Genomic DNA, 10318 nt, shown 5'->3' on the forward strand with positions numbered 1-10318 from the left:
CCAATAGGGGGAGCTGCATTATTTCTGTGATGCATGTCAACAGCAGTCAGGAGTGGGAGTGACTTCATGTGTGTAAAATTTGGAACAAACGTTAAAATGAATGTAATAATATTATCAAGCATTTCCAGTGGGTGGCGCTATTGCAGTAGCAGAGATTTGAGGTTATAGAAGAGTTGGGGGATGGACTTTCATGGTGTGTGTGAAGTTTGGAAGAAATTAGACCTTAAATGACTGAGTTAGTACTACTTCCTGCTGTGTTTTGACATTAGCGAGGTGAAGCTAGTGGCATAGACACACCCTTGACCTTGAGGACATGAGCTGATGTGTAATGCTTTATGAAGGCGTGACAGAGATTTGCAAGTGAAATGAAAAAGAAAATGGCAAAAAATGAAGAGGCTATAAATCAGAGAGTAAAAGACATGAGTTCTTGTTAACAGTAAGGGGCGCTGTAGTGTTAGATGAAAAGAAGTATATGGATGTGTTGGGAATGGGAGAGTTAACATGTGTGTGCATTTTGGGCCTGATCCAACATTGTACAAGAGAGCTATTAAGATTTTCATGAAGTAGCAAAATGGTGAACTTTGGCGGCCATTTGTGGGCACGCCATACAAGATGATAAGAATTGTATTGTAAGTGTTCATCTTCAATGTGTGTAGTTTCCACAAGGCAAGTTTGGAGTTCATCTTAGTCCAAACCTGGGAGTAGTTAATTGAAATACATAGCTTATAAACATAATTTTGGCAATTTCAGGCCATTGCCATCAGGAGGCGTTGTAATTTCTGGGGGGAATAATGACATGGCTGTGTCCAGGGCTTAACACTGAACATGTGTCTTGATTTTGGTGCAGATTAGACAAAGTTGAAAAATGCCGAACTTTGAGCCCGTGTCCTGGCAAAACGAAAAAATATTCTGTAAATTGTATTATGATTATTAATGTTCCATGTGTGTAGTATACACATGCCAAGTTTGGAGTTGGTGTGACAAAAGCCCTAGGACTAGTTCGTTCAAATGCGTAGGCTACAAATCGTCAAAATCCCATGTTTACGTGCTAATAGCGAAGTTCGTGTTGAGAATTCACGATAGTCATAAGAGACTTTTTTGTTCATCTAGGCATGCTTGTTATACCCACCAAATTTCAAGGCTGTAGCTGAAAGCAGACCAAGGGGCTGCAGTTTTAAGCCCCTAGGGGGCGCAAGGGGGGATGGATTTTTGCAGAGACAGTGGAATCATAAATTTTTCGCCGAGTTTGAATTTTGTGGCTAGGTCATTTCGCCTTTTTTTCAAGCCAAAGGCACGCAAAATGGCATTGTAGTGGCAGAAACAAAGAAGAAGAAGAAGAAATATAGCTGCATGCAGCAATGACGGGCCCTCGCCCTGCGTAAAATGGTCCGTATTGGGGTAATTCCCAAGCGGGTGAAGCGCAGCAAAATGTGCCTCAAGCAAGAGCTCTGTGTATGGATGAGGTTGTTGCCCCTCAAGCATAAATGTTACATTGAAATCATAGTTGATATGATTAATGTCCAATAGGGGGAGCTGCATTATTTCTGTGATGCATGTCAACAGCAGTCAGGAGTGGGAGTGACTTCATGTGTGTAAAATTTGGAGCAAACGTTAAAATGAATGTAATAATATGATCAAGCATTTCCAGTGGGTGGCGCTATTGCAGTAGCAGAGATTTGAGGTTATAGAAGAGTTGGGGGATGGACTTTCATGGTGTGTGTGAAGTTTGGAGGAAATGAGACCCCAAATGACTGAGTTAGTACTACTTCCTGCTGTGTTTTGACATTAGCGAGGGGAAGCTAGTGCCATAGACACACCCTTGACCTTGAGGACATGAGCTGATTTGTAATGCTTTATGAAGGTGTGACAGACATTTGCAAGTTAAATGAAAAAGAAAATAGCCAAAAATGAAGAGGCTATAAATGAGAGAGTAAAAGACATGAGTTCCTGTTAACAGTAAGGGGCGCTGTAGTGTTAGATGAAAAGAAGTATATGGATGTGTTGGGGATGGGAGAGGTATCATGTGTGTGCATTTTGGGCCTGATCCAACATTGTACAAGAGAGCTATTAAGATTTTCATGAAGTAGCAAAATGGTGAACTTTGGCGGCCATTTGTGGCCACGCCATACAAGATAATGACAATTGTATTGTAAGTGTTCATCTTCAATGTGTGTAGTTTCCACAAGGCAAGTTTGGAGTTCATGTTAGTCCAAACCTGGGAGTAGTTCATTGAAATACATAGCCTATAAACGTAATTTTGGCAATTTCAAGCAATTGCCATCAGGAGGCGTTGTAATTTCTGGGAGGAATAGGGACATGGCTGTGTCCAGGGCTTAACACTGAACATGTGTGTAAATTTTGGTGCAGATTAGACAAAGTTGAAAAATGCCGAACTTTGAGCCCGTGTCCTAGCCAAACGGAAAAAAATTCTGTAAACTTAGCTATGATTATTAATGTTCAATGTGTGTAGTATACACATGCCAAGTTTGGAGTTGCTGTGACAAAAGCCCTAGGACTAGTTCGTTCAAATGCGTAGGCTACAAATCGTCAAAATCCCATGTTTACGTGCTAATAGCGAAGTTCGTGTTGAGAATTGACAATTGTCATAAGAGACTTTTTTGTTCATGTGGGCATGCTTGTTATACCCACCAAATTTCAAGATTGTAGCTCAAAGCAGACCAAGGGGCTGCAGTTTTAATCCCCTAGGGGGCGCAAGGGGGGATGAATTTTTGCAGAGACAGTGGAATCATAAATTTTTCGCCGAGTTTGAATTTTGTGGCTAGGTCATTTCGCCTTTTTTTCAAGCCAAAGGCACGCAAAGTGGCATTATATCGGCAGAAACAAAGAAGAATCGGAAGAATAATAATAAATATAGCTGCATGCAGCAATGACGGGCCCTCGCCCCGCGGAAAATGGTCCGTATTGGGGTAATTCCCAAGCGGGCGAAGTGCAGCAAAATGTTCCTCAAGCAAGAGCTCTGTGTATGGATGAGGTTGTTGCCCCTCAAGCATACTTGGTACATTGAAATCATAGTTGATATGATTAATGTCCAATAGGGGGAGCTGCATTATTTCTGTGATGCATGTCAACAGCAGTCAGGAGTGGGAGTGACTTCATGTGTGTAAAATTTGGAACAAACGTTAAAATGAATGTAATAATATTATCAAGCATTTCCAGTGGGTGGCGCTATTGCAGTAGCAGAGATTTGAGGTTATAGAAGAGTTGGGGGATGGACTTTCATGGTGTGTGTGAAGTTTGGAAGAAATTAGACCTTAAATGACTGAGTTAGTACTACTTCCTGCTGTGTTTTGACATTAGCGAGGTGAAGCTAGTGGCATAGACACACCCTTGACCTTGAGGACATGAGCTGATGTGTAATGCTTTATGAAGGCGTGACAGAGATTTGCAAGTGAAATGAAAAAGAAAATGGCAAAAAATGAAGAGGCTATAAATCAGAGAGTAAAAGACATGAGTTCTTGTTAACAGTAAGGGGCGCTGTAGTGTTAGATGAAAAGAAGTATATGGATGTGTCGGGAATGGGAGAGTTAACATGTGTGTGCATTTTGGGCCTGATCCAACATTGTACAAGAGAGCTATTAAGATTTTCATGAAGTAGCAAAATGGTGAACTTTGGCGGCCATTTGTGGGCACGCCATACAAGATGATAAGAATTGTATTGTAAGTGTTCATCTTCAATGTGTGTAGTTTCCACAAGGCAAGTTTGGAGTTCATCTTAGTCCAAACCTGGGAGTAGTTAATTGAAATACATAGCTTATAAACATAATTTTGGCAATTTCAGGCCATTGCCATCAGGAGGCGTTGTAATTTCTGGGGGGAATAATGACATGGCTGTGTCCAGGGCTTAACACTGAACATGTGTCTTGATTTTGGTGCAGATTAGACAAAGTTGAAAAATGCCGAACTTTGAGCCCGTGTCCTGGCAAAACGAAAAAATATTCTGTAAATTGTATTATGATTATTAATGTTCCATGTGTGTAGTATACACATGCCAAGTTTGGAGTTGGTGTGACAAAAGCCCTAGGACTAGTTCGTTCAAATGCGTAGGCTACAAATCGTCAAAATCCCATGTTTACGTGCTAATAGCGAAGTTCGTGTTGAGAATTCACGATAGTCATAAGAGACTTTTTTGTTCATCTAGGCATGCTTGTTATACCCACCAAATTTCAAGGCTGTAGCTGAAAGCAGACCAAGGGGCTGCAGTTTTAAGCCCCTAGGGGGCGCAAGGGGGGATGGATTTTTGCAGAGACAGTGGAATCATAAATTTTTCGCCGAGTTTGAATTTTGTGGCTAGGTCATTTCGCCTTTTTTTCAAGCCAAAGGCACGCAAAATGGCATTGTAGTGGCAGAAACAAAGAAGAAGAAGAAGAAATATAGCTGCATGCAGCAATGACGGGCCCTCGCCCGGCGGAAAATGGTCCGTATTAGGGTAATTCCCAAGCGGGCTAAGTGCAGCAAAATGTGCCTGAAGCAAGAGCTCTGTGTATGGATAAGGTTGTCGCCTTGCAAGCAAGCATACATGGTACATTGAAATCATAGTTGATATGATTAGTGTACCATAGGGGGAGCAGCATTATCACTGTAATTCATGTCAACAGCAGTCAGGAGTGGGAGTGACTTCATGTGTGTAAAATTTGGAGCAAACGTTAAAATGAATGTAATAATATGATCAAGCATTTCCAGTGGGTGGCGCTATTGCAGTAGCAGAGATTTGAGGTTATAGAAGAGTTGGGGGATGGACTTTCATGGTGTGTGTGAAGTTTGGAAGAAATTAGACCTTAAATGACTGAGTTAGTACTACTTCCTGCTGTGTTGTGATATTAGCAAGGTGAAGCTAGTGCCATAGACACACCCTTGACCTTGAGGACATTAGCTGATTTGTAATGCTTTATGAAGGCACAACAGACATTTGCAAGAAGAATGAAAAAGAAAATGTCAGAAAATGATGAGGCTATAAATGACAGAGGAAAAGACATGAGTTCCTGTTAACAGTAAGGGGCGCTGTAGTGTTAGATGAAAAGAAGTATATGAATGTGTTGGAGATGGGAGAGTTAACATATGTGTGCATTTTGGGCCTGATCAAACATTGTACAAGAGAGCTATTAAGATTTTCATGAAGTAGCAAAATGGTGAACTTTGGCGGCCATTTGTGGCCACGCCATACAAGATGGTAAGAATTGTATTGTAAGTGTTCATCTTCAATGTGTGTAGTCTCCACAAGCCAAGTTTGGAGTTCATCTTAGTCCAAACCTGGGAGTAGTTCATTGAAATACACAGCCTATAAACGTAATTTTGGCAATTTCAGGCCATTGCCATCAGGAGGCGTTGTAATTTCTGGGAGGAATAGGGACATGGCTGTGTCCAGGGCTTAACACTGAACATGTGTGTAAATTTTGGTGCAGATTAGACAAAGTTGAAAAATGCCGAACTTTGAGCCCGTGTCCTAGCCAAACGGAAAAATATTCTGTAAATTGTATTATGATTATTAATATTCAATGTGTGTAGTATACACATGCCAAGTTTGGAGTTGCTGTGACAAAAGCCCTAGGACTAGTTCGTTCAAATGCGTAGGCTACAAATCGTCAAAATCCCATGTTTACGTGCTAATAGCGAAGTTCGTGTTGAGAATTCACAATAGTCATAAGAGACTTTTTTGTTCATGTGGGCATGCTTGTTATACCCAGCAAATTTCAAGGCTGTAGCTGAAAGCAGACCAAGGGGCTGCAGTTTTAAGCCCCTAGGGGGCGCGAGGGGTGATGAATTTTTGCAGAGACAGTGGAATCATAAATTTTTCGCCGAGTTTGAATTTTGTGGCTAGGTCATTTCGCCTTTTTTTCAAGCCAAAGGCACGCAAAATGGCATTGTATAGGCAGAAACAAAGAAGAAGAAGAAGAATAATCCTAACAGTTACAATAGGGCTTCGCCCCCCGATTCTCGGGGGCTCGGGCCCTAATAATAATCCTAACGATTACAAGAGGGCTTCGCCCCCCGATTCTCGGGGGCTCGGGCCCTAATAATAAATATAGCTGCATGCAGCAATGACGGGCCCTCGCCCCGCGGAAAATGGTCCGTATTGGGGTAATTTCCAAGCGGGCTAAGTGCAGCAAAATGTGCCTCAAGCAAGAGAATTGTGTATGGATGAGGTTGTTCCCCCGCAAGCAAGCATACATGGTACATTGAAAGCATAGTTGATATGATTAGTGTACCATAGGGGGAGCAGCATTATCACTGTAATTCATGTCAACAGCAGTCAGGAGTGGGAGTGACTTCATGTGTGAAAAATTTGGAGCAAACGTTAAAATGAATGTAATAATATGATCAAGCATTTCCAGTGGGTGGCGCTATTGCAGTAGCAGAGATTTGAGGTTATAGAAGAGTTGGGGGATGGACTTTCATGGTGTGTGTGAAGTTTGGAGGAAATGAGACCCCAAATGACTGAGTTAGTACTACTTCCTGCTGTGTTTTGACATTAGCGAGGGGAAGCTAGTGCCATAGACACACCCTTGACCTTGAGGACATGAGCTGATTTGTAATGCTTTATGAAGGTGTGACAGACATTTGCAAGTTAAATGAAAAAGAAAATAGCCAAAAATGAAGAGGCTATAAATGAGAGAGTAAAAGACATGAGTTCCTGTTAACAGTAAGGGGCGCTGTACTGTTAGATGAAAAGAAGTATATGGATGTGTTGGGGATGGGAGAGGTATCATGTGTGTGCATTTTGGGCCTGATCCAACATTGTACAAGAGAGCTATTAAGATTTTCATGAAGTAGCAAAATGGTGAACTTTGGCGGCCATTTGTGGCCACGCCATACAAGATAATGACAATTGTATTGTAAGTGTTCATCTTCAATGTGTGTAGTTTCCACAAGGCAAGTTTGGAGTTCATGTTAGTCCAAACCTGGGAGTAGTTCATTGAAATACATAGCCTATAAACGTAATTTTGGCAATTTCAAGCAATTGCCATCAGGAGGCGTTGTAATTTCTGGGAGGAATAGGGACATGGCTGTGTCCAGGGCTTAACACTGAACATGTGTCTTGATTTTGGTGCAGATTAGACAAAGTTGAAAAATGCCGAACTTTGAGCCCGTGTCCTAGCCAAACGGAAAAAAATTCTGTAAACTTAGCTATGATTATTAATGTTCAATGTGTGTAGTATACACATGCCAAGTTAGGAGTTGCTGTGACAAAAGCCCTAGGACTAGTTCGTTCAAATGCGTAGGCTACAAATCGTCAAAATCCCATGTTTACGTGCTAATAGCGAAGTTCGTGTTGAGAATTGACAATTGTCATAAGAGACTTTTTTGTTCATGTGGGCATGCTTGTTATACCCACCAAATTTCAAGGTTGTAGCTCAAAGCAGACCAAGGGGCTGCAGTTTTAATCCCCTAGGGGGCGCAAGGGGGGATGAATTTTTGCAGAGACAGTGGAATCATAAATTTTTCGCCGAGTTTGAATTTTGTGGCTAGGTCATTTCGCCTTTTTTTCAAGCCAAAGGCACGCAAAGTGGCATTATATCGGCAGAAACAAAGAAGAATCGGAAGAATAATAATAAATATAGCTGCATGCAGCAATGACGGGCCCTCGCCCCGCGGAAAATGGTCCGTTTTGGGGTAATTCCCAAGCGGGCTAAGTGCAGCAAAATGTGCCTCAAGCAAGAGCTCTGTGTATGGATGAGGTTGTTCTCCCGCAAGCAAGCATACATGGTACATTGAAAGCATAGTTGATATGATTAGTGTACCATAGGGGGAGCAGCATTATCACTGTAATTCATGTCAACAGCAGTCAGGAGTGGGAGTGACTTCATGTGTGAAAAATTTGGAGCAAACGTTAAAATGAATGTAATAATATGATCAAGCATTTCCAGTGGGTGGCGCTATTGCAGTAGCAGAGATTTGAGGTTATAGAAGAGTTTGGGGATGGACTTTCATGGTGTGTGTGAAGTTTGGAAGAAATTAGACCTTAAATGACTGAGTTAGTACTACTTCCTGCTGTGTTTTGACATTAGCGAGGTGAAGCTAGTGGCATAGACACACCCTTGACCTTGAGGACATGAGCTGATTTGTAATGCTTTATGAAGGTGTGTCAGACATTTGCAAGTTAAATGAAAAAGAAAATGGCAAAAAATGAAGAGGCTATAAATCAGAGAGTAAAAGACATGAGTTCCTGTTAACAGTAAGGGGCGCTGTACTGTTACATGAAAAGAAGTATATGGATGTGTTGGGGATGGGAGAGGTATCATGTGTGTGCATTTTGGGCCTGATCAAACATTGTAGAAGAGAGCTATTAAGATTTTCATGAAGTAGCAAAATGGTGAACTTTGGCGGCCATTTGTGGGCACGCCATACAAGATAATGACAATTGTATTGTAAGTGTTCATCTTCAATGTGTGTAGTTTCCACAAGCCAAGTTTGGAGTTCATGTTAGTCAAAACCTGGGAGTAGTTCATTGAAATACATAGCCTATAAACGTAATTTTGGCAATTTCAGGCCATTGCCATCAGGAGGCGTTGTGCTTTCGGGGGAGAATAATGATATGGCTGTGTCCAGGGCTTAACACTGAACATGTGTCTTGATTTTGGTGAAGATTGGACAAAGTTGAAAAATGCCGAACTTTGAGCCCGTGTCCTGGCAAAACGGAAAAATATTCTGTAAATTTAGCTATGATTATTAATGTTCAATGTGTGTAGTATACACATGCCAAGTTTGGAGTTGCTGTGACAAAAGCCCTAGGACTAGTTCATTCAAATGCGTAGGCTACAAATCGTGAAAATCCCATGTTTACGTGCTAATAGCGAAGTTCGTGTTGAGAATTGACAATTGTCATAAGAGACTTTTTTGTTCATGTGGGCATGCTTGTTATACCCACCAAATTTCAAGGTTGTAGCTCAAAGCAGACCAAGGGGCTGCAGTTTTAATCCCCTAGGGGGCGCAAGGGGGGATGAATTTTTGCAGAGACAGTGGAATCATAAATTTTTCGCCGAGTTTGAATTTTGTGGCTAGGTCATTTCGCCTTTTTTTCAAGCCAAAGGCACGCAAAGTGGCATTATATCGGCAGAAACAAAGAAGAATCGGAAGAATAATAATAATAATAATAATAATAATAATCCTAGCGGTTACAAGAGGGCTTCGCCCCCGGTTCCCGGGGCTCGGGCCCTAATAATAAATATAGCTGCATGCAGCAATGACGGGCCCTCGCCCCGCATAAAATGGTCCGTCTTGGGGTAATTTCCAAGCAGCCTAAGTGCAGCAAAATGTGGCTTAGCCAAGAGCTATGTGTATGGATTAGGTTTGGCCCTGCCAGCAGGCATACATGGTACATTGGAATCATAGTAGTCAGGAAGAGTATTTGTTCACCCATGGTCTGTAAGTCTGAAGCAGTTTTCCTGCTATTCTTCTTGTCCAGTCTCAGCACTCCTTTCATCCAATGATGAGCCACCACACTGTCCTTCTTAATCAAAGCAGATCTTAGGTGTCAAATTTGAAAATGCTTTGTCTCTCCTGTTATATAGGTTTCATCCAGCCTCTGAAGTGTGTTCAAGTTATCTTCAACTGTTTCAGTACCTTTTCAGGATCCTGGTTATGTTCTAATAAACCTTCAATGAAAAATCATGTTCAATAAGCATTACTGTTCTTCATTAACACCAGAGTTTAGGGTCTGAGGATCATGTTATTTATCCCATGAGTTCCTAAGATGAGTTGCTTCCTGTGAGGTCTAAGCGGTAAAGACATTTTCTGTACACAATAAATTTATTGCATTCATTGTGTCTTCTGTTCCTTTATCATTACTCTTTCCTGATTTAAATGTTTTTTTTTTTGTTGTGTCAATAAAATGAATATGGCTGTTGTTTGCTGTTTTTTTATAGAGACAGACACACACATACACACACACACACACACACAGACACAGACACAGACACAGACAAACACACACACATACATACATACACACAGACACAGACACACGGACACACGCACACACACACACACACACGCACACACATGGTTACCCAGTGCTGTAGTCTCAGTAAATATACATCATCACTGTGTAATTTTCCTATATGTGTTAGAGAGTATTATTACCAAATGTGGATAACAAATTAACATGAATTTGTAAAGCTTGTACGCAGTGCAAGCAAGTTGCAAAAGTGTAGGTGATGTAGTACGTCTTATGAGGGATGTCATAGAGTTTGTGGCGGTTTCAGTTCAAGGCAGCATTTGCTTTGTTTGCTTCATGAGGTTTAAGGATTTGCAGTGAATTGTGTGAAAAGAAATACAATTTTAAAAAGACGACAAGACATTA

The sequence above is a fragment of the Halichoeres trimaculatus genome, unplaced genomic scaffold, assembly GCF_033239565.1.
Source record: "Halichoeres trimaculatus isolate MK-OKI-2021-1 unplaced genomic scaffold, fHalTri1.1 fHalTri1_scaffold_2, whole genome shotgun sequence".
In the NCBI taxonomy this organism is placed as follows: Eukaryota; Metazoa; Chordata; class Actinopteri; order Labriformes; family Labridae; genus Halichoeres; species Halichoeres trimaculatus.